Source organism: Delphinus delphis, chromosome 11, assembly GCF_949987515.2.
Source record: "Delphinus delphis chromosome 11, mDelDel1.2, whole genome shotgun sequence".
Classification (NCBI taxonomy): Eukaryota; Metazoa; Chordata; class Mammalia; order Artiodactyla; family Delphinidae; genus Delphinus; species Delphinus delphis.
The window spans coordinates 3195389-3219448 of NC_082693.1; the positions used below are offsets into that span (position 1 = coordinate 3195389).

Sequence of the window (24060 nt, forward strand, 5' to 3'; positions counted from 1 at the left end):
AGCACCCCATACATGCTTCAGATCGAAGGGGAGCTGCTGGGTATGTGGGGCAGGGTGGTGGGAGCCTCCGCCTCAGCCCCTCCACCCCTGGGACAAAACCAGGGAGGTTCTAGGATTGCTTGGAGACCTGTGTCCAAACCATTGATGCAGTATGACCACATACTGCATCAGTGTGGCTTTCCTTGCCAACCAGCCTCAAACGTGGTCTCATCTCATTTGCTGGTCCCTCCACCTGGAATGCTTTTTTGCTTGCCTGGTCTCCTCTAACACTTTCAGGTCTTGGCTGGAATGCCACTGCCTCGGGGAGACCTTCCCTCCCCACCTCAGAGGAAACCTCCTCCCAGTTTGTCCTTATCCATCACTAGGTGCAGTTATGCTATTTGTTTATTGCTTACTTATTCAACCTAATCACTCTCATTAGGACATAAACTCCAGGAGAGCAGGGCCTCCTCTGTTTATTTACTGCTGGATCCCTAGTGTCCAGGGCTGCACTTGGTACACAGCAGTTGCTCAGAAAATATTTGTTCAATGAAGGAGTTAAGGAAACCATGAGGGGGTCAACTATAAGGTCGTCAGTCAGGACTCCAACCCAAGTTTCTGACCAGGGGTGTTTTCTCTTTTTACTTCGTCTGGTTCTTGCTTCCACTGGATCCTGAGTAGCTAAGGAAACAGTAGTGTTCATTTTCAGTCTCTGAAGAACAAGTTTCTTACGTGCGGATGGGTTAAACAATCCTAAGTTACAGGCTAAGGACTCTGCACTTGGAAGAAAGGTTCAGAAAGAAAGAGGTCGGTAGGACTGCGGAGGAAGGACCAGCCAGACCTTGAAAAACATCTCTACCTCTGGCAGGTAGCTGCCGTGAGGGTGCCCTTTTCTTCTTCACTAGAAGGAGAGTTATTCTCTCTCTCAATATACTTTTTTTTTAAATTTATTTATTTATTTTTGGCTGCTTTGGGTCTTCGTTACTGCACGTGGGCTTCTTCTCTAGTTGCGGCAAGCAGGGGCTACTCCTTGTTGCGGTGCGTGGGCTTCTCATTGCGGTGGCTTCTCTTGTTGTGGAGCACGGGCTCTAGGTGCGTGGACTTCAGTAGTTCTGGCACGCAGGCTCAGCAGTTGTGGTTCGTGGGCTCTAGAGCACAGGCTCAGTAGTTGTGGCACGTGGGCTTGGTTGCTCCGCGGCATTTGGGATCTTCCCGGACCAGGGATCAAACCCGTGTCCCCTGCATTGGCAGGCGGATTCTTAACCACTGCGCCACCAGGGAAGTCCCTAATATACTCTTTTATTCTGGAATCTTACTCACACCTCCCTTAGGTCATTTGTTTACTTGGTCAGAAGGTTATCCATTGTTTCCACAACTTCCCGACCAGCCCTCTGGATCACATTAAGTCTTGGATCCTTTTGGGGAAACTGCAGTCATCTGAGAAGGTGAGCTTCGGTTAAGGACAGGCGGAGGTGTCTGTCACCTCGTGGCACGATTTCACCCTCTCCTCACATGGCAGCTGCCACGTGAAGTCCAGAGGAGAGACATGTATAAAGACCCTGGGATATTACTGACCGAATAAATAGTTCCTGCTCTGTTTGGGGGATGGTTTCCCACGGGTGGTAAAGCTCTGTTACTGTAACTCAGCATTTTATCCATTCATTCAACTCGTGTCCTCTGATCAATGAATGACAATATACTTCACTCTATGCTTGCTAGGTATGGAAAAGTTATCTTATTTCATGAGGTCAATATAGTGGGTTGAATTTCTATATGAGCTAAATAATGTTGCTCTGTTCTATAACCCCAAGACCAATTCTTAAACTTGTAAATGTGTTATTTATTCCAAGAATGACAGCTAGAATGTGAACGATTTACTGTTTTCCATCCTGATCACCCCAGTCCAAATAATGATAGCACAGTCTTTAAACCAGGCAACTTTCTTTAGCATATAAATATTGTTCTCCCCTTTATAATCCTGACCTTAGAGACTTCACTTATGTTAAGTACATAGGTTAAGTCTTATTGCTTAGTACCCCATCACCAAGACAAACCAAACCAAAGGAAGAAAAATATTCATTGAGCTTCAGCACTCCAAGCACCAAAGAAACCATGATACCTGACCTTAGAAAGCTTATAAGTAAGTGAAGGAAATATACACAATTAACTGTAATATAAACTGTTCAGTTAAAACAGTGTTTCCCAAAGATGTACTATAATTACCACCGATGGGTAGAAAAGGTACTACCAATGGCTGACAACTTCTTTGGAAAGATTTTTTTTTTAAGATTTTAATTTTTTAATTTATTTTTGGCTGCATTGGGTCTTCGTTGCTGCAGGTGGGCCTTCTCTAGTTGCGGCGAGCGGGGGCTACTCTTTGTTATGGTGCGCGGGCTTCTCCTTGTAGTGGCTTCTCTTGTTGCGGAGCACGGGCTTTAGGCGTGTGGGCTTCAGTAGTTGTGGCACGCAGGGTCAGTAGTTGTAGCACGCTGGCTTAGTTGTTCCGCGGCATGTGGGATCTTCCCGGACGAGGGATCGAACCCATGTCCCCTGCATTGGCAGGCGGATTCTTATCCACTGTGCCACCAGGGAAGCCCCTGACAATCTTTTATTGTCATGATTACCGTTATAGTTTTAGTGTATATTACAAAAAGTGTAACTAATCCATTAAACCTGTGATTTCAAAATTTTTACTGCTTAGGATGACACTAAAGTAAGTGGCACGATACACTTTAACACCTTAGGCAGCCCTTGCGACTCACGTGGTCACACCCTGAATGTTTGGACAATTTTATGTCCTATCTGTTCAGAAGTGTGATGGTTCAGATGATATGAATCACGGGTGTGTGTGTGTCTGTGCGTACTGCTGGTTTCTTTTCAATAAAACACTGAAATCTCGAACAAGGTACAGCTGAAGTTTGGGAAACTCCAATCTAAAAAGCATTAATTTAAGTTTCTGCAATCAACACTGCAGGTGCTTTCCCAGGTCAGGACCTGTGAGCCTGGTATGGCTGTAGTGGGACAGTTCCGAGTGAGAAAGAGTGACACAGTCCTCAAAGCAGGTTGCCTCTACCCGGGGAACGACGGGACCCGCCCCTCTCCCAGGCTCTGGACTTGACTCGTTTTCCATCCTTCCCCAGCTCCCAGAGTCTGGATGTATGAAGGGGTGAGGACAATCCCTTTCTTCCCCTTCAGCCAGAGTTGCACCCCGACCCAGAGCATGGAGTCCAAGCTGCCCTCCCTGCGCCTTCCCAAACTGAGCTCGTCTCCTGTTTGCAGACTCCCCTAAATAGATTCAGTCCTCCGCCCCCTTTTTCCCACCTGTGCTGGATGCGGAAGCAGACAGGAAGATGGTCGGAGATGGTCTCCTACTAGAATAACTAAGACTCGTACATACCAAAAGCAAATGCAGTGTGGAAGGGGTGAAGTACAGCACGAGAGAGACGGATAGAATGCAATGGGAGTGGAGAAAAAACTACTCATGAATAGGAGGCTGTAGACAAAGTGCTCGGGAAATATTTTCAGATGGAAGTCCAGAAAACAACTTGTTAGTATGTACCAAGAGACTTGAAAATGACCCAGTAACCCCACTTCTAGAATCAGCCTAATAATCAGACACACGTTCAGAGGTGTGAGGATGTTCACTGAAATATTATTCATAACAAAAATGGAGTGTCCAACATTGAAGGAATGGTTAAGTAAATTTTGGTACATCTGTGAATGATATCGTGGAATATTTTTTTTCAATGTTTGGGAAGACTATTTAAAGTAATACCAAAATTCTAAGTATATCTTTTTTTTTTTTTTTTTTTTGCGGTACGTGGGCCTCTCACTGTCGTGGCCTCTCCCGCTGCGGAGCACAGGCTCCGGACGCGCAGGCCCAGCGGCCATGGCTCACGGGCCCAGCAGCTCCGCGGCATGTGGGATCCTCCCGGACCGGGGCACGAACCCACATCCCCTGCATCGGCAGGCAGACTCTCAACCACTGCACCACCAGGGAAGCCCTCTAATTATATCTTAATTCAAAAAAGTAATAATATATACAGAATGTTTATACAGAAGTATATAAACATTTAGTCCAATTTCCTTTAAAAATCATATAGAGTAAATACGTGCAGGAAAACTATTCACAAGAAACACGCCAAAATGTTAATACTGGTTATTTCTGGATTATACTTATTTTCTTCTCTTACTTTTATTATATTTTTACTTTTTATTTCCTCTACATGTTTTCTACCAACCCGTATATTATATTTAGAAGAGAAAAAAACCTGCAGTTTAAAAAAGAAAATCAAAGAAGCAGATGTGCCTATAGGCAAATGAGAAGATTTGTGACCAGGCGCCACAGCGGATATGTATACACATACCTGTTAATTCCCCATCTCTGATTACCACAGAAATAAACAGCTGACTAATCTTTTATGTAAGTAGGCTTCTCCTTTTAAGCGGTTGTCCCACTTTTTAAAAGTTTTACGTAGTATCGCAACTCTTGTTTTTCACATCTGAGAGTGCTCCAAAAATAGACTTCAGAAATGTGAAATCCAGGGACAGCCTGCAGACCACTGAGCCCCTTCAGAGGGACACTATCAGACACGAGTTGGAGAGTGGCGGGCTGCATCCCTGAGTTACATTCTATACCTGACGATTCTAATAACATGTCCAGCTACCACCCACAGAAAAATGTAAAAATCACTTGTATGAAATAGAGAGATACAGAGGTGATAGCTAGACAGAGAGACTGATGACAGAAAGATCTGGGGGCCTCCTTGGAGGAGGTGGTCACTGGGTGACCTCGGAAGCACGAACAGGACCCTGAGCAGCAGAGGACATTCTAGTCGTGAGGGCAGTGCGAACAAAGGCAGAAAATCATGGGGCGTATTTGGGGAAGGATGAGTAACCCAGTTCGTCTAGACTACATGGTAAATGGAGGAGAGACAGCGAGAAATGTGATTATAAAGGCAGGTTGGAACCAGATCATGATGGACCCTGAAGGCCGTGTCACTCTCCTCTGGGATGAAGTGACCAATGACTCTGGTGATGGATGTTCTGTGCTTTGCAGAATCACCTGGGCTCTCAGATGGAGGTCCTGGAAAGAGGTGGGAAAGGAATGAAAACAGTGGCTGTGTCTCCTAACACCTAACCCCCTCCCAGAGCTGGGCTTAGAAATGGGACCTGGAGGGGCAGACCTAGCAGACCTAAGGCCTTCAGAAGAAAACTGAGGTCCAGAGATGTGTGATGTTTAATTGGGCCTTCAGAATCCTCACAAGTGACCTGTCCAAATCAGCCACCACACTGGGCCGCGTATCTAGACAGCAAACTCCTCAGTAAATACTGTATCTGTTGACTCACCCACGTATGTGGGTATTTACTGAGGAGTTTGCCAGGCAATTTGCCAGGCACAGTGAAAGGGTCTTTCGAATACTAGAAGCAAATAATCCTCCCACCCACCCCGTGGCCACGACTCTGCCTTTAATGGAGGAGAAACTGAAACTCAGGGAAGCCACGCGCCGCATCAGGGCAGTGAGTGACAGGGCAGGACTCAAATCTAGGTTTTCTTTTTGCTCTGCTCTGGCTCAGTGGTTTTCAGATGTGGTCCTGGTGCAGCTGCTTCCCGTCCCTTGGGAGCTTGTTAGAAATGCAAATTCTCACTCCCCACTCCAGATCTGCAGGATCAGAAACCCTGGGCACCGGGCCCAGCAGTCTGTATCTTCACATGTCCCTTGGTGATTCTGATGCACATGAAGTTTCAGAACCACTGCTGAGACACGGCTGATTGATGCTGGGACAGTGGGCAGTATGGAGGCTCCAAGACTGGCCCCGTCTCTCCCAGGTAATGCTAGATCGATAAGCCAAGGCATAGCACTGGCACCAGACCTAGAGGAAGGCAGCCCACCCAGGGTCAGGCAGGGAGGCTGGCAAAGCAAGGGCCCGGGCTGGAGCAGATGCCAGGGAGGCGGGGCTGCCAGTCACTTTCTGAGAGCACAAAGGCTCTGCGCCTCCTAAGTCCAGACTCCTCGTTTTCGTGCAGGCACCCCACACTGTCACTGCTGCTACCTGCCTGCCGCACACCTGTGGGGATTTACACCCACTCTGATGAGAGATGGTTTGGGGTTACTGCAGCCTGGGAAACAGGTGTTTTAGACAGGCCCACCCCACTAGGGAGATTAAGCATGATGAAGGGCACCGGTGAAGATGGATGTCTCTCTCCCGTCACCCAGCCCTGCATCTACGCGAGGAGGGCAACTCCGGGCAAGAGTGGGACTTTCCCACAGGGCACCCCGCACGGCCGCCGGGTCGGGGGTGCTCACTTTCTCTTGGGGTGGAGAAAAAAAGGCACAGGGCCTTGGGGACAGGAGGAGGGAGGGCGGGGGCAGTTCTCAAACACCAGCCAGGTGGGGTCATGCAATCCGGCGCGTCACTACAAAAGGGCTGCCGTGTCCTGGACGGCCAGCCTCGGAGCTGGGAGCTCGCCAGGCCCCAGCCAGGAAAATGGGAAACCCCTGGGCCTCTCCGAGGTGACCTCCCTGCTTCCACCGCCCCCGTCCAGGAACCGGGGCAGTTCACCCCCGGGTGCGAGGCTCAGGCTTCGCTCTTTGTTTTGTGTGCTTGCCTCGTGCCAGGGGAACACGTTTTCAGTCCTAATCTGTACGCAGCCAGGCTGCTCTCCTTCACGCAGCCGGGACCTTTCCCCTTCAGCTGCAGTTTCCTAGAAATGTGGCCGCCCAGTGTTATGATTCAAACAGCGCTCAGTCCCTGTGGATCGCAGGGCAGGGCGGGGCTGGCAGTGCTGGACCTTTAGTGCCACGCCCTGTCTCTGCCTCTGCCTTCCTGGTTTTCCCAGCAACCTACGTGATTTAATGCTCATCCACACCCCCCGCTGTGAGCGGCCTTCGGGAGGGGGAGGGGTGGGGTGGGGAAACAGGAGATCTTGCCAAACCCGTCATTGCTCTGGTTGCCATAGCAGCCTCTGTGAGCCGGACAGACAGCCAGGGCCTTCCCGGCCCCAGGCGGCTTCCAGGCTGCCGCGCTCAAGGAGCAGAAGCTGCAGGCTCTGGGTGAAAGCTGAGATCTCTTGTCTTCAGCAGCCTAGCGGGTGGAAGAGGAGGCGGGGGGAAGGAGGAGAGCAAGGGCTAGACAAGCTTCTGTTCAGTGCAGCGTCCACTGGTGTCCCCAGACCCCGAGAGTTCAGGATCGCCTGTACTGTCCCAACATGCATTTCCCAGTAACAGCAGCCCGCAGGGGACTGTCACTGTGCAAGACGGGGTGGGTGGGGGTGGGGTGTAAAGACACAGACCTACTAGAGAATGATCTTGAGGATATGGGGAGGGGGAAGCGTAAGCTGTAACAAAGTGAGAGAGTGGCGTGGACATATATACACTACCAAACGTAAGGTAGATAGCTAGTGGGAAGCAGCCGCGTAGCACAGGGAGATCAGCTGGGTGCTTTGTGACCACCTAGAGGGGTGGGATAGGGAGGGTGGGAAGGAGGGAGACGCAAGAGGGAAGAGATATGGGAACATATGTATATGTATAACTGATTCACTTTGTTATACAGCAGAAACTAACACACCATTGTAAAGCAATTATACTCCAATAAAGATGTTAAAAAAAGACGGGGGGGGGGGCGGCGCAGAGAGGCTGAGGGACAGAGAGACAGGGACAGAAGGGAGCGCTGTTATTTTGTTTTCCATTCTCCATGGGACCTGCAGTATTTTTTCCTCCTCCCATAAGAAGTCAGCGTCCTCCCCCACCACCCTGATGTGACCTACTTATCTACACCCTTTAAAGGGAGGGACCCTGGAAGGCATCCCGGGCCAGGGCAGTTCTGAGTTTCAGAGACGAGCTCTTTAATAAGGGAAATCCAGAAGCTGTAAAATCGGGGGGCAAGGTGGTAGGGAGGTCAGGCAAGGCTGGGCAGAAGGGGGATAGAGGTGGGTGCCACTGGAGGAGAGTGCTCAGCGGCGGCCGCTGGCCGTCAGGCCCAAGTCATGCCATGACTAAGGGGAAGAGGTATGGGGCGCAGGAGTGGCGGAGCAGCAGATACCAACTGCTGGAGAGAGCGCACAAACACAGGGAAAACCAAACAAGATGCCAGCTTCCCCACTGTCTGCCCCTAGTCCACTGAGCTGAGGTATCTCATCTCTGAGCTCCAGTTTCCTCATCTGCAAAACGGGGATAAGAATTTCTACCTCAGGAGACTGATGAAAAGATTATTTACCACACCCTCTGTTCCCTCCTAAAGAAAACTCGACTAGGTCTCAGAACAATGGCACCCGTAGGATAAAAGCCACTACTTCTAAGCACTACCTACTCTGCAGGAGACGCTGTAAACGTAGTTTATCTCACTTAATTCTGCGAGGAATGTAATATGCCCGAAAAGGAATCCGAGGCTCAGAGGAGTTAAATCATTTATGCAAAGTCACGCAGCTAGGAACAGAACTGAGCTTCACATTCATGGATGTCCACTCAAGGCCTGTGCTCTTAAACACCTCCCCTGGACTGTAGCATCACTGGCCTTAATGAGAAAGGATTTGGCAAAACCTGTGTCCCCAAATCTTAAGTAAATTTAGAATGCTGAGTCAGATTGGGGCTGGAGGAATCAAAAAATAACTGGGCTGTATAATGCTATCGTTTGTCCTCTTGGCACTCAGCAGAAGCTGTCCTGCAGTCTGGAGGCTGTAAACGGCTATCTGGTCTCGAGCTGCTGGGCCTCCAGCCTGGCCCCCCTCCAAGCCATTCTCCTCACTGTAGCCACAGAGAACATTTTCCTGCTCCCAGTTGCCCTCAGGATTACATCCAGACCCAATGTGGCCAGGGCCTCTCCTATCCTTAGTAGACCTTAGGCCTAGTAGGCAGGCCCTACCCCATTTTTTATAAAATATACTAAAATACACCCATATCATTCACTAAACGTGAATTTTTTCATGTATAAAAATTTGAAAGGACTTTTAATAATTTGAACGTTGAAATGATTAATTTAAATATTCAGTTTTCATATGTAGGTGCCAATGCATTTTTTTTTTAGGCCTCAAATATTTGGGGCCTTTGGAAAGCTTATAAGCACTATGCACATGGTGCCCTAATGGGTGAAACAGCCCTCTGGGTAGCCCGGGGCCACCTCCCCTGCATCCCTTCTGTGAATAGTGTTTACTCTGCCTAGAATTTTGTTTCTCCTTCTACAGCTATAAGTACTCACACCATTCTCCCCTCCCTCATTGCCCTGCAGTTTATTTATTTTGACCTAAGGTCATAGATACTTAACCTCTCAGTTTCCTTGTGTGTAAAATACGTTTTAATAAAACAGGAATAATAGCGATACCTACGTCATAGGATACGTTTTCAGAGGATAAGTTAATACATGAAGTATGATTCATGAACCATCACCTGGAAGCTTGTTAGAACTGCAGAATCTCAGCCCCGCCCCCCAGATGGATGGAATCGGAACAAGATCCCCCTGTGATTCAAAGGCACGTTTAAGTGTGAGAAGCACTGCCCTAAAGCACTTATGAAAATACCTGTTACTTAATAAACACTCAATAAATGACAGCCGCGTTGATTACTATTGTCATGACTATTAAAGGTCAAGCTTTCATAGCTGTCTGCAGTTTCCCCTCTTGACTTACTTTTAACTTCCAAACTCTAGTTCAGTGGTTTTCACACGGAGCTCCTGGGGAACACTGGCATCCTGGGCGCATCCCAGCTAAATGCTGAGGTTAGTCAAGACGTGTTCGTTTCCTGCACTCAGGCAGCCTCCCTCCATCTGCAGGAGACAGAAGGAAAGAGGTAATTGCAGTAGGTGGTGTGACACCGGCTACCAAGAAAAGGATGCAGAGGTGCTTCAGAGGCAGCTGACCCCGGCTTGCTGGGTCAAGGAAAGTGCTATTTAAATCTAAGAGCCGATAACTCAGGATTCACCCCCAAAGTGTGGTTCCTATTTAAACGGTGGACTGACTGCTCCCACAGTGTGAGAGGGGTTGGAAAGGGCTTAAACCTTGCTCTAGGGAAGCAAAGATCTACTAAGTAGGTCTAGATCGATTGGCCTTGCTGTTTGCTCCCCCAGGCAGACAAGGGAGCCATGGGGATTTGAGTCTAGACTCTACGTGGTGTCCTGGTACGAAGCCCAGTCACTTAAAAGAAATTTTGGCTACGTTGCCAACTGACCCTCAGTAGTTGTAGAACTGTTACGCTGGGCACCTTGGTTTCCTCATTTGCAGGACGAAAATGATATGCCCACACAGGGTTCCTGTAAGAATTAAGTGAAAGGCAGGAGGTCCAGTCCCAGGAACACAGCAGGGCAGAGGCAAGGGTTCACGGGTTCTGGGCTCTGCAGCAGCATCTGGGCCCGCGTAGGCTGGACCTGTGACGCTGCAAGCATTTCTTCCGAAATGTACTTGCAAAGACCACCCCCCAGCCCGGGCTGCGGGGCTGAGCGGCCGAAACAGCCAGTCAACGAGCAAGATACGGGGCGGTCAGCTAGGGTCAGCCGGGGTCGCGAGTGGCTGCTTCTGGAGCGAAGAGAAGGCGCTGTTTCCCGGGCCGGGGCAGCCCCTAACGGATGCTCTGAGGGCCCCAGAACAGACTCGGCCCAGTGCAGCCGCTGGCAAGGGCCCCGTGGAAACGAGAACACTCTTTACAAACAAGAAGACTCCTTACACGGAGGTTACCACGGAATCTACAGGACGTCCACTGCATCCGACCTTTCCCGCCCCACGCGCCACGAGAGACCGGCCGGCGCAGAGCCAGGAGGCCGCGCGCCGGCCGCCGCCGATTGGCTGCGAGGAGCCGGGCCGCCTTTGATTGGCCGCAAGGAGGCCGGGCAGCCGCCAATTGGCTGCGAGGAGCCCTGGCCGTCGCCGATTGGCTGAGAGGAAGCCCGGCCACCGCCGATTGGCTGCGAGGAGACCCGTTGGACCACTCCGCGGGCCCGGCCCAGCGAAAGCGAGGTCAGCTGACTGGGTTGAGCCCGCGGAGAGGAAGCGGAGTTCTGGCGCTGGGCGGGTGGTGGGTTTGGCCTTGAGCTTTTGTTACGTGGCTGTTATGGCTTCCTTCCCCAGCAGAAGGCCGAGGCCAGCCCTCGCCCTTTGCTGAAGCAAAACACCCCCTCCCCACCCCGTGGCTCCGGCCCGAGGGCAGAGGGGCCTCTTCCCGCCGCGCCTCGCGGAGCGGACGCGCTGACCGTGGGCGGGGCCTACGGGGCTATTTCGGTTCCTTCTCTGCCCGGAGTCTTTGGCTTCCTGCTGGGTTTCCCTGCGCTTCCCCTAGGCCGTTAGTGACCCCAGACACCACTTTCCGAGCGCTTACTTTACGTCAAGCAGGCCCTCTGCGTATTTCTTTGCCTGATTTTTCAGGGCAACAGTGCGGCAATCACTAACCCCCATTTACAAAAGAGAAAACATGCAGTTCAGAGAACTTAATTTGCTGAATGTCACAGTTAAGGAGTGGTTCCGCTGGGATTCACCTCCTCGCTGTCTGTGCGCGTTACCCCTGCCTGCCCTCCCTCCGGGTGAGGCCATGCCAGGACCATGCTGAAGAATGGCTGTGGTCAGCCCCATTCTGCCCCGGAGTCACATTTGGGGGGCCAGGCTAGGAAATAACCCAGCTCTAGGGAATTGTTAGAAAAGATTTCCCCTAGAGCCTGTTTTTTTAGCACAGGGATCTAATCAACGCTTGTGATCTGGAATTCTTTCCTGGCTTCCTGTGAGAAGCACCCAGGCTCGGGGCACATTCCGCCTCCCATCCTCATGCCCCTTCCCGCCTCTGGACCCTGCAGAGAACGAACAAGGCACCGCATTTGTCCAAAGCCTCTCCAGTGGGAACTCATCTGCAGATCAAGCATAAACATCATGAACCCAGAGAAGGGGAAAGTAAGGCACGGGGCGCTTCTGGGCAGTCCCCCTCCAGTGGGCAGAGTGCTTGAGAAGGACAAGTCTCCCAGGTCTTCTCCCGCTTGTCCCCACGGAGTAGACACATCTCACACCCCCAGGAAAACCTCTTCTCAGTGAGAGGCGAGGACTGTGTGAGAAAGTGTAAGTGACAGCTTTGAAAATCAGACACATTGTACACGTGGAAGACAGGGTTTTTGTTTTGATGAGACATCAGTAAGGCCATGGCTGGCTTTTATTATTTATTATAAAAATAGTACAGGCCAATCGCCAAGTAATTCCACCTTGTAAACATAACTACATAAGAGAAAAGCCTGAAAACCACCTGGAGGACCCATGCCTTAAGATCCCTCGACAAAGGGGATGCAGACAATTTATGAAGGTCACTTCTTACCCCATCTCCAACCTCCAGCCCTCCATTCACCTGGTACTGAAGGTGGGAGATGTCTGCGGTAATAGAGCCACAGAGGGGTGGGGTGGGAATGATTCTCCTTCTACATGTGAGTGAACACAATATGAACAGAACAACGAAAAATTTTAAATACGGTTAAAAGGGGAGGAGGAACAAGTTACCAGGCACCTGAGATGAACTGATGACTGTAGTTGAAGGCCCTGGAGCCAGGGAGGGGAAGTCTGAGCAGCCCACAGTGCCATGGCTCCAGGTATACTGTATTTTAAAAAACTACACGTTATCAGGTGGAAAGCCCTTATAGTTAACCTTTTTTAAAGCTTCAGTTTCCACATTTGTAAAATACGGACTTCAGATAAGATGGTTCCTAAGCTGCCCCCAATGTGGAAACTCCTGATTCTGCAGCGTCCAGATATTTTCATTAAATGACGCACACCTCCTCCATCTCAACAACGTGTTAATCATCTGACTAACTGTTCAGCTTCCCTGCTTTATGAGATCATCCGTGCCGGTTCCAAGTGCACCTGGCTGCCACACAGCAAACATTCCATGTGTGAGCTGGGGGTACATATTGTTGGGGTGCTAGGTCTGGCAAACTTGAGGCGTGCTGGTTTAACCTGAAACAGCACGAAACACAATGCAGTCCCCAACACCCAACAGGCTACTGGGGGCCTGGGCCTGGGGCAGAGCCTCCCGATTCACTTTGAGGTAGCATTGGTTGTCATGCCTCGGGGCTTGGAGGTGCCAAGAGCCTTCGCCTACCAACGATCCTCAAACAGTTATCAGGCCGACCCTTCCTTCCATCAGGTGGGGGCCATTACACCCCTAACCATCAGCCTTGTCTGCTAAGTTGAGGTTCTACTTAATAGGATCCACAGTTGGGACTAAAATCGTCCTCAGGAGGCGCTTGCCGGAGAATCTATGTATATCCCGTGACTACACACAATCATGGCAAATGGTCATGATCTCTCAGTAGCAACCCACACATAGTTTCCAGAAGGCATCAGTAGCTCCTTATAGGTATACCTCAAACCTTCAAATCCACAGATAAAGCCATAGGTTAGGGTGGGACCCAGGATTCTCTTTTCTTTTCAGTTAATTGTCACACCATGTTCTGAGTGCCATCACTGAGGGCAGGAAGAGAAGGGGTGGGAAAGGGCACAGTTTTCAACACCTTCAGCACAGTGGTTAAGAAAACAGGCTCTGGAGCTAGACTGCTTGGGCTTGAATCCTGGGTCTTCAATTTTCTTGCTGGGCTGTCTAACCAAAGGCAAATTACTTAACCTCTCTGTGCCTCAGTTGCTTACAGGACTATTATGAGGGTGAAATGAATTAATTGATGTAAAGCACCAAGAGCAATGTCTGCCCCATATAAGTGCTCTATGAGTGTGACTATTATCATGGCAAGTCTGTGCTAACCGCCTTCCACGTATTATTTAGTTAACATTATCAACAATTCCTTCTGAAAAGGAAAATACAGGAAGTTACTGAGTTCTACACTAGTTATAACAATGTCTGTGACTGGGGGGATATATAAGAAAGGAAATAAACATATCTGGACCAAGGCCTTGTTTCTTCTATTAGTCCTTTCTATGTAAAGGGTTTCACACTATGCCTGATGATGCTTTTTGGACACAGTAATATGAATTGGAAATCTTTCCATGTCAGAACATGTGGATCCACCTCGTTCTTTTTAACTGCTGTGCAGTATTACATAATATGGATATAAATAGACGCTTTACCTATTCCCATATATTTCTTGTGTACCTAATGTTTTCTGTGTCCATACAGGATGTGGAAGGGAGCATAGGTGGCAAAGCAGCATACAGCATGTTCCCCAAGAGGCTTGTCATTTTGTGGGGGGGATTCAGGACTTAGATTAAATAATCAGAGACAAGTACAAGAGAGTATGAAATAAAGTATCAAATTGAATTTGTGTCCATGCTAGTGATTTAATAGGACTAACAACAGACTGCAACAGTGGAGCTGAGGGCCTGCCTCCTGGAAGCCCTGGCTGGGATAGAGAGGAAATTTACCCATTAATTCTTCCAGCCTCATTGAAAAATTACTCAAGACAGGAAGCACCAGCCTGCACTCACTTAACAACAGTGCGACACAGCAGCACTGGTGTCCCAGCTGGAGGTGAAATGCTGCAGGCCTGGTGTCTCCTGCAGCTGGCTACGGGTGGGCAGCCCCTTCCTGCTAACGCGCTGCAGGGGCTCGTCCTCCCCTCCACCTTCTGACGAGGGCTCGTGCTGCTCTCCCTGAATCCCAGGTGGTGCAGACCCCTCTAGGCACAGCAGCTCTGTTCCAGGAGCCAGAATGAGAGCTCCCTTCTTTGAGGTCCTCAGTCCTCCGTCTGGCTCTGCTTCCTTGGGAAGAATTCACTGGGTCGTGAGAGCAGTTGCCACATAGGCCCGGCTGGGGACATTCTGTGCGTAGGTACTCAGAAGCATTTGCTGAGGCTGTCTTTCTTTTACCCCAGCCCTGAGCACGAGTCACTACCTAAATCAGTAACACTTGGCTGCCTCAGAGAATTAGGTGGTATCAAAGCCCACACTTGACATTCCTTCCGCGAGGCCCTACCCAGCAACATTTTCATACCTTAGTGAGGGTAAACCTTTCGGCCTCATCCTTGACCACTTATGCTTCCACACATGCCTCTGTATGGACAAAGTCAACAGTCAATGAACAGAAAAATATTTACTAGGTACTTCCTATGGATTTAGCTTCATACAAAGCATGGGGTTAGGGATTTGGGGGGAGGGAGGGTTATAGGAAAAGAGACACAGGGTCCTGCCTTAGGGGCTTAATGCCTTGATACACAGAGGAACGCAACACAGTAGGTCCCCAAGTGGTCATAGCTGGTGGCGTGGGAGAGCAGAGAAGCAACCTGGAAGGGAGTGGAGGGCCCCTACCAAGATGCTCTTGACAGAAGCATTATTCTCACCTCCCAAAGCATCCACGTCAGCATCTCTGGGGAGTGAGTTCAGTAGGACAGGATGACCCAGTATAGCAAACAGATCCAAGTCTGGTCACAGGGTCACAGAAAGTCAGTGTTTCCCCCAGTCATTTGAATGACTACCCCACCTTTTCCTCTAATTTTGAAAAAGTGGAAAGGCTTGTGCAATGAATATTCTTAAACCCTTCACCTACATTCATCAATGCTCTCATATTTACTTTATCTCTTTCTATAGTTACACATTTCCCCCTCATTTGGAAGTAAGTTGCAGACACCATCCCTAAATACTTCAGCACAGATCTTCTAAAAAAAAAGTATTCTCCTGCATAGCCCCAATATCACGTTACTCTGAAGAAACTGAACACTGATACACAGTTCACAGTCACTTTTCCCAATTGTCCGTACAATGCCCTCTATAGCTTTTTGCCTTTTTTAAAAAAAAACTGAAGTAGAATCAAGGATTAGTCATTGCATTTGGGCGCCTTGTTTCTCAAGTCTCTTTTAATCTGTAACCGGACCCTACTCCCGTTTTTTTCCCTTGCATCATCTTGACATTTTTGAGGAGTGCAGGTCAGTCATTTTGGAGAATGACCCACAATTTGGATTTGTCTGTTTTCTCATGACTGAAAGTAGGTTCTATTTCTTTTTCTTAAAATTATGGTGGTGAAACATCTGTACCACGAAATTTACCATTTTAGCCATGTTAAGTGACAATTCAGTGGCAATAAGTCCATTCATAATATGGTGCAACCATCACCACTATCCATTTCCAGAATGTTTTCATCATCTCAGAAATTCCACACCCACTAAACACTAACTCCCCATATCCTGAACCCCCAGCTCCTGGCAACCATTATTCTAATACCTTCCGGGTCTATGAACTTGCCTATTCTAGGTACCTCATATAAGTAGAATCATATGATATTTGTCCTTTTGTGATTGACATTTAACAGCATAATGTTTTCAAGGTTCACCCCTGTTGTAGCATGGGTCAGAATCTCCTTCCTTTTTAAGGCTGAATAATATTCCATTGTATGTACCACATTTTGTTTATCCACTCATCTGTGGACAGACAACTTGGGTTGTCTCCAACTTCTGGCTACTGTGTATACTGTTGATATGAACAGTGGAGCACAAGTATCTGTTTGAGTCCCTGCTTTCGCTCCTTTGGGGTAAATACCTGGGAGTGGTATTGCTGGATCATATGGTGACTCTGTGTATCTTTTTTTTTTTTTTTTTTGGCTGTGTTGGGTCTTCGTTTCTGTGCGTGGGCTTTCTCTAGTTGAGGCGAGTGGGGGCCGCTCTTCATTGCGGTGCGCGGGCCTCTCACTGTCGTGGCCCCTCTTGTTGCAAAGCACAAGCTCCAGATGCGCAGGCTCAGTAGTTGTGGCTCACGGGCCTAGTTGCTCCGTGGCATGTGGGATCTTCCTAGACCAGGGCTCGAACCCGTGTCCCCTGCATTGGCAGGCAGATTCTCAACCACTGCGCCACCAGAGAAGCCTCTGTTTATCTTTTTGAGGAGCTGCCTGACTGCTTTCCACAGTGGCTGCATCATTTTACATTCTCACCAGCTTCTGATTCTCATGAGGCGTCCAATTTCTCCAATCCTTGCCAACTCTTTTTTTTTTTTGTATTTATTTATTTTTCATAATAGTCATCCTAAAGGTAAGAGGTAGTATCTCATTAAGGTTTTGATTCGCACATCCTCAATGACTAATAATGTTGATCGTCTTTTTATGTGCTTATTGGCCATTTGTATATCTTCTTTGGAGAAATGTCTATTCAAGTCATTTATCCATTTTTTAATCGGGTTGTTTGTTTTTCTTTAAGTTATAGAAGTTCTTTTCATATTCTGGGTGTTAATCCCTTATCAGATATATAATTTGCGAATATTTTACTCCCTTTCTGTGGGTCATCTTTTCACTCTCTTCATAGTGTCCTTTAATGCACAAAAGGTTTTAATTTTGATGAAGTCGAAATTATCTATTGTTCTTTTGTTTGTGCTTTTGGTGTCTTATCTTAGAAATCATTGCCTCATCCAGTGTCACAAAGATTTTCCTCTATGTTTTCTTCTAAGAGTTCTATAGTTTTAGCTCTTAAGTTTAGGTCTTTGATCCATTCTGAGCTAATTTTTGTATATGGTGTAAGGTAAGGGTCCAATTTCATTCTTTTGCATGTGGGAATATCCAGTTTTTCCAGTTTGCTGAAAAGATTGACCTTTCCCCCATTGAATGGTCTTGGCACCTTTGTCAGAAATCAATTATTTCTGGGTTCTCTACTCCATTGGTCTGTATGCCTGCCCTGTTCCATTTTAAGACGTATATGGCTTCTTCCAACCTCCTCCTAATACTTGTATCCACTCTCTCAAAGAGAAGGAGAATGAGGGGGAAAAGTCTTAACCACAAAGGAATTTAATGTTATGAGGCCCTGGATCTGGATTTGAAAGCCAGGATAAGTGCAACCTTCTTGAGGTGCCCAGTTTTCAGATAAGCCTTCAAATTGTTGGTGTTGAGCAAGCTATTTATTCTATCTGAATCCATCCACTTACTAAGGCACAAACATTCTCTACATTTTTTCCCCTGTTACCAAACTTAGAGGACTCAAATATGCGTCAAGCCATGTTGTTTTGAAATCCTACACAATGCGAATGAGATTGATGTTGTGTGTGTGTTCAGCTTTTAACTCACAGGAGAAGGAGGTCTGCAATTCAACAACAGTTATTTATTGAGTACACTTTATGTGGGGCACTGTAACATAAAATTCATATTCATGGTGGCTTACAGTGTAGTTGGAGAGGCAAAGTGTGTATATACACATGTGTGACTTGATGAGTACTTGGAGATGGGAGAGGTGAACACCGAAATAGTTGGCAAACTCTCCGAAGGTGGGGTCTTCAGGGGACTGTTAAAGAGGAAGAGTACATTAAGATCCAGGGCTGAAAGTGAAGAATTCTGGGTATGGAAACACAAAGGCAGCAATGAGTAAGCTCTCTGGGCACAGTGAGAAGGGCAGCCCGACTAGATTAGCAGATGTGTGTGGGAGAGCACCAGTGGATGGGTGGGGTGCGGCTAAATTATGTAGGATTTTAAATAACCGGGCAAAGGAATGTGTACCTGATTGACTACACAGTAGGTCACCCTTAAAAGTTCTTAAATGATGTGATTAGTTTTCTGAATGGAGGAGTGGGGTCCTGTTTTAGGTAGGTTGGTCCAGGAGGGGATGTGGGATAGATCATTGGAGAAGAGGAATTGATTCATTTCTCATGAGGGCTTCCCTGGAAAGAAAAGTAGTAGCTCTCTGCCCCAAGTCCAACTCCAGACTGAGGTGTACTGACAACCCTTCTTACTGAAATCTGCTGTTAGAAAATGCACTGGATCTAAGATCCTATGAGATCTTACCCACATTCAACCCAGCCCACTAACCTTTTGTGGCGTAAAATTTCCACTGCCGGTTCTGTTTTGCTTTGGCGCCCTCCCCAAACTGCCTCATCATGGTGTCATGCTTCCACAGCTTCCAAGCTACAGGCAGGGCTGCAATTTTAGTTTCTTCATTTTTACAGAAGGTCAAGTTTTCTAAAGCTATTAGTGGGTCAGCTGGAATTTGTCTGTGTTGAGAAGGTGCAGGAAAACTGGGGGACACTGCAGCTGACCTTTACAGCCTTCTCGCCGTTTCTCCCCCCTCCTCCCAGCTCCCTGCCCGAGATGCTGAGCCTCATCAGGACCTGGTACTTCCTCTTCACTCAGTGCTTTCCCACCACAGCTGAAAACTGTCTGTGACACACACAAGGGATTCAAGTCGCTCAGTCCCAGACAGGAATGTTGAGCCTCGCCGGGTGACATTCTGGGGGTCACAGGAAAACAGAAGCTAAGCAGGAAGTGTCCTGTGGGCTAGAATCAGAGAGATGCAGGGACACGGGTGAACGTTCTGGAGCTCAGCGCTGGACGACGCCGTGGGAACCATCAGGCTGGCATCCCCTGTGGTCAGAGGCTATAGCTGCATTTTTACCCTCCCCTCCCTGACTGAATACTGCCGGCTCTGGCATCTCCTCAGATGGCTACCGTGTTTGGTTTTCAACCAGGACAAACAAAGAGAAGGGGTTTGTTTTGCTGTCTGCTTTTGCTGAATGGAATCTCTGATTCTATTTACCAATCATGCCTCAGACACCCTGGGGCTGGTTAGGACTTTAAACCCTGAGCACACTGGACTCCTAGCTTTACTGAATCCTTTTCCATATCCTGAGGCTGGTACAAGCTTCATCCTTCCCCTTCACCCCCAACGTCCCTTCAGTCTGTGGGTGATTCTGCAGCCAATTCCTGGCTAATATTTCACCCACAAATTACTATTTCAGCTGAACTTCCCCAAACCTGAGCATCCTTACCAGATACTTTGGGGTTCCTCACAATGTAGTTACCTTCAAATCTGCGTGCCTTTCTGGTATAATTCTGAAGTGGTGAAGAATCTCTAATTTTAAAGGGCATACAGTAAGCTCAGCCCCCAAGGGGTGTTGCAGAAATCTGGAGTTCTACCCTATTCATACCTAATTCCAGCCTTCCAGGAGTTTCAGACAAGATGTCTTAGGAAGCTTTGTGCTTTGGCGTTCTATTTTTCACCTCTTCTTCCCTCTAACTGAAGATGGGGTAAGGAGCATGAAAAGGGGCTGTGAACCAGAATGACTAGAAAACAGCACACACAATACGAGGCGTCTTCACCCTCCCTGCTTCTGCTCCCAGGGGTCAGCAGGCAGAGGCAGCTCTCAGGTAAGTAAATCTGCAGATGCCCACGCATGTCCAGAGCATTCCCAGTCATCAGAGACTGCCCAGCGGGGGCAGGGGTCCAGCCTTCCGTCTGGGGTTTCTTTTAGAACTTTCGTCCCGAGAGCATCCTGTTCTGTTATATACATACCCACGGCCGTCGCCAGATTGCTGGGTTGAGCACAGCCGTGCTCAAGGGCCTGGCGCTGGGTTAGAAACAGAAACTGAGCTTCAAGGCCCGGTGGGGGGCCTGAGACGGGAGCCATGGCCCAGTCCTCCCCACACGCCCTTTGCACTTGCCTCTCCTCGTGGAGATCCCAGGCTTAACCCCTTCCTCGCTCGACTGCTGAGGCATGTCTAAGTGTTTTCAGATGCAGGTCCAGAACGTCGGGCGTAAAGCCGAGCCCCGTCCATCACCCACCCTCACGTGGGTGGGTGGCTTGGCTGCTTCCCGCCCGGGAGGGGAAGAGGCTGAGCTGGGGTCTCTCGGAAGGGGGCCCTTGGCCCAGACGCATAGCCCCTGAGTGAGGACGCCCACGAAGGGCAGGGTCGGCGTCCTGCTCTATTTAGAACCGGCTTTCCTGCTAGTACAGGCCAGAGGGCTATAATTGTGACTGGAGAGCCACTTTCCCTCAAAGCTCTATTTTCAGGCATTTACCATTTTCTTTAAAGCCTCACAGGCAGGCGGCCCCAGAGCACTCAGTCTCCCGAGGAAGGAGCCTGGGAGGAGTTTGGTCCAATTTCTCTGAGGGGCCCGAGAGGGCCTGTCCATCACTTAGACGGTCAGCGAGCCTTGGTTCGCTGCATGGACAGACCAGGAAGGCGAGCTACCGCCCGCTTTGCAGACCTGTGCTTTCTCCATCCAGCTGGCACAGCGGCCAGTGGAGCTGGACGGCCTGGCTTCAAACCCCACGTTGCTGGTTGTGAGACCTGCTTACTAGCTGTGTGAACTTGGGCAAGTTCCTCACCAGTGGCACCCACCTTACCGGACGGCTGTGTAGGACGGGCACTGACCTATAGCACATAAGCAACACCATAATGACACGTTCTCTTTCTTTGTCTGTAAACTGAGGAAATGCTATTAACTGCTGTGCTGGTCCTTCTGCCTGGTGGACAGCAAGCGTGTCCACTGTGTGTGGGTGAGGCCAGGAGGAGATGCGCAGGGAAGGAAAGGCCTGGCTCCCATCCTCTGGGAGGGCCCGAGACTCCCAGAGAGACTCCCAGAAAATACGCAACAAGGGAGAAACCCGCTCCCCACTCTCCCTCATGGAAAGGGCCGTGACACAGAAGCCTGTCACAGGCTCCGGCCCAGGGGTCACTTCCCCACCCCGAGTGGGACGCCAGCTCAGCCCGGGGTCGGAGGGAGCTGTGGAGGGGTCTGCGGGCCTCTGACACAGCCAGCCCTCCTTGCACTGGGCAGCCCCGTCTGGCGCAGGGTGTGAAAGAGGAGCTGGAGGACTGACAGAACTTGGCCTTACAGTCAGAAAGAGGGACACAGACGTAGAGAACAAACGTATGGACACCCAGGGGTGGTGGTGAGATGTACTGGGAGATTGGGATTGACATATATACCCTACTTTGTATAAAATAGATGACTAATAAGAACCTGCTGTAAAAAAATAAATAAAATTCAAAAATAAAAAAATGAAGACCAATATTAAATGAGTAAAAAAAAAAAAAGAACTTGGCCTTGCCGAGTGACAGAGATTCTGGACAGGGTCTCTCGAGCAGCTAGCTGATGGGCTCCTGTCACTGGGCCTGAAATCCACCCCCGAGACTCTGGCTCCGCCTCCAGGCCTGGCCCCGCACTCAGAGCCCAGGCCCCGGGCTCACTGGTGCCGTCCTTGTTGTGTGTGTGGAGGGCCACAGCCATGTCCCCTAAGTCTGCCCCTGCCTCTCTTGAAGCCCCAGTCCACTCTGGGCTTTTACAATCAGAGTCCTTACTTTACTTTGTCCATCCAAATCCTACCTAAATCTGTCATGTCCATGTCAGTCTCACCTCCTCCATGAAGCCCTCCCTGCCTGCCCAGCTCACACCACCAGTCTCACTCTCCTAAGTTTCCTAGTTACCTGTTCCACTCATTTGGAAATTAGGAATTTACTTAATTATACGTCCCCCAATATTCGAGCACTCGTTTGACTGCAAGGCACTGGGGGGGAGATGTTGAGGGACATCTCTAGAAGGAAAGGTCATCTTCTATCAAGAAGCTTCAATTCGGGCTTCCCTGGTGGCGCAGTGGTTGAGAGTCCACCTGCCGATGCAGGGGACACGGGTTCGTGCCCCAGTCTGGGAAGATCCCACATGCCACGGAGCGGCTGGGCCCGTGAGCCATGGCCGCTGAGCCTGTGTGTCTGGAGCCTGTGCTCCGCAACGGGAGAGGCCACAACAGTGAGAGGCCTGTGTACTGCCAAAAAAAAAAAAAGAAGAAGCTTAGATTCTAAAGGGATGGCCTGGAAAACTCCTTCCTGCCATATGTGGCTTTTCAGGTCTGATGGTATTATTTAACTCAGTAATAGTAATAATAAACAGTTGAGGGGTACTCGCTGTGTGTTGGTCCTGTTCTAAGAACTTTACGTGGACTATTTGACCTGCGATAGTCCTCCTGTAAGGTAAGCGCTATCATTACTACTTTACAGATAAGGAAACTAAGATGCAGAAAGGTAGGTTAGAGATTGCCCAGCGTCAGCTCGCAAGAGAGCCGGTGTGTGAACCAGGCTGCTTGACGCGGCTGCTATGCGCTTAGCCTCTGTGCCGTATCTGCCCTGGGTTTCGCCTTCTCTGTCCAATAAGAGTGAAACCCCCAGAGGCAGGCACCCCGTCTCGTCCCTCCTCACAGCCCTGCAGCCCTTGGTGAGTCGCCGCCTCTGCAGGTGGGGCTGTGTGCAGGTCGTGAGCGCTTAGCGTCCAGGGAGGCCGTGGCCAACGGGCTGAGCAGCACAGAGGAGAAGGGGTCGCCCACGAGTCCTTAGGTCTGGGGCAACAGAGAAAGGAGTCCAGGACGCCAGGGCCCAGACACTGCTCTGTACCGACTTCTAGCTCACACTGCCTCCTTGCTAACCCCGTGCCTGCCCCCAGCCCAGACCAGGCAGGCATCCAGCTAGGCCTCAGGAGGCCTTATGTGACGTAGGCCCACGGGGAACAGGCCCAGAAGCCATAGTGACTTCAGGTTAATGCTTACCAGGACCAGGGAGAGGCAAACAGCGCCTGGAACCAGGAGTGTTCCGTCTTGAGGACAGACTCATCCCCCCGCAGATGTACCAGCCTCCAGCATCTTCGGGATTTCTTACCATATGTGCCAAGTTACAGGGGTTGTACGTCTGAGAACAGAGAGCACTTCAGGCAAGAAAATATCTGTCCTCATTCACGGGACGGGTTCCCTGAAGCTTAATGAAAGCCTTGCTCACGTGCTAGTTACTCACCCATCATGTTATCTATTTCTTTCATATCCATTGATCGCCCGCTTAGTACAAGAAGCTATGTAAGCACCAAAGACACACACACAAAACCTGGCTTCCCGCACTCCAGCAGCTTACAGTCTCATACGGGAGACGATCCTAGCTCTCGACAAGCGTATCTACAACGTGAGTTGTGTGATAATGATTACCCTAGCAACCATTCGTTAACTGCTTACCCTTTGCATCTGCGCTAATAAATGTCTTAATCGAGTTTATCTCATTTAATCTTTGTAACAAATCTGGATCTAATTATCCCCACTCCACACGTGGTGGTTAAAGCTCTGAGAAGTTAATTTGCAGCAGAGTTAGCGATTCAAGCCCAGGCTTGTGGGACCTTGGAGTCTGCTGTTCCGTTGAGAGGTTCAGACTGAGCACCCATGAAAACAGAGGTCAAGGTCACTTTTGGCTTAGCTGACCAGAGCATCTTGGTGGAAGAGGATGCTGTAGTAGTCTCTTCTAGATGACTCTTAATTCTTCTTCTTCTTTTTTTTTTTTTAACTTTTTCTCCAAGCTAGCCTCCACAGAACTACCAAATTAACCTTTCTAAGATACAGCTATGATCATCATGAACTCCTTCACTCAGAAACCTTCAGTGATCCCCCTAAAAATCCCAAACTACTCT

General features: G+C 49.2%; 1 long non-coding RNA gene across 3 annotated transcripts in view; it reads right to left on the reverse strand.

Moving 5' to 3' along the window:
- The window catches only part of LOC132434373 (uncharacterized), a 116692-nt gene that overhangs the window by 52356 nt on the left and 40276 nt on the right, over positions 1 to 24060 (reverse strand). For all 3 annotated transcript variants that reach the window (XR_009521288.1, XR_009521289.1, XR_009521290.1), the window contains exon 4: positions 9602 to 9738. This is a non-coding gene — a long non-coding RNA (uncharacterized lncRNA). The remainder of the gene's footprint in view (positions 1 to 9601; positions 9739 to 24060) is intronic.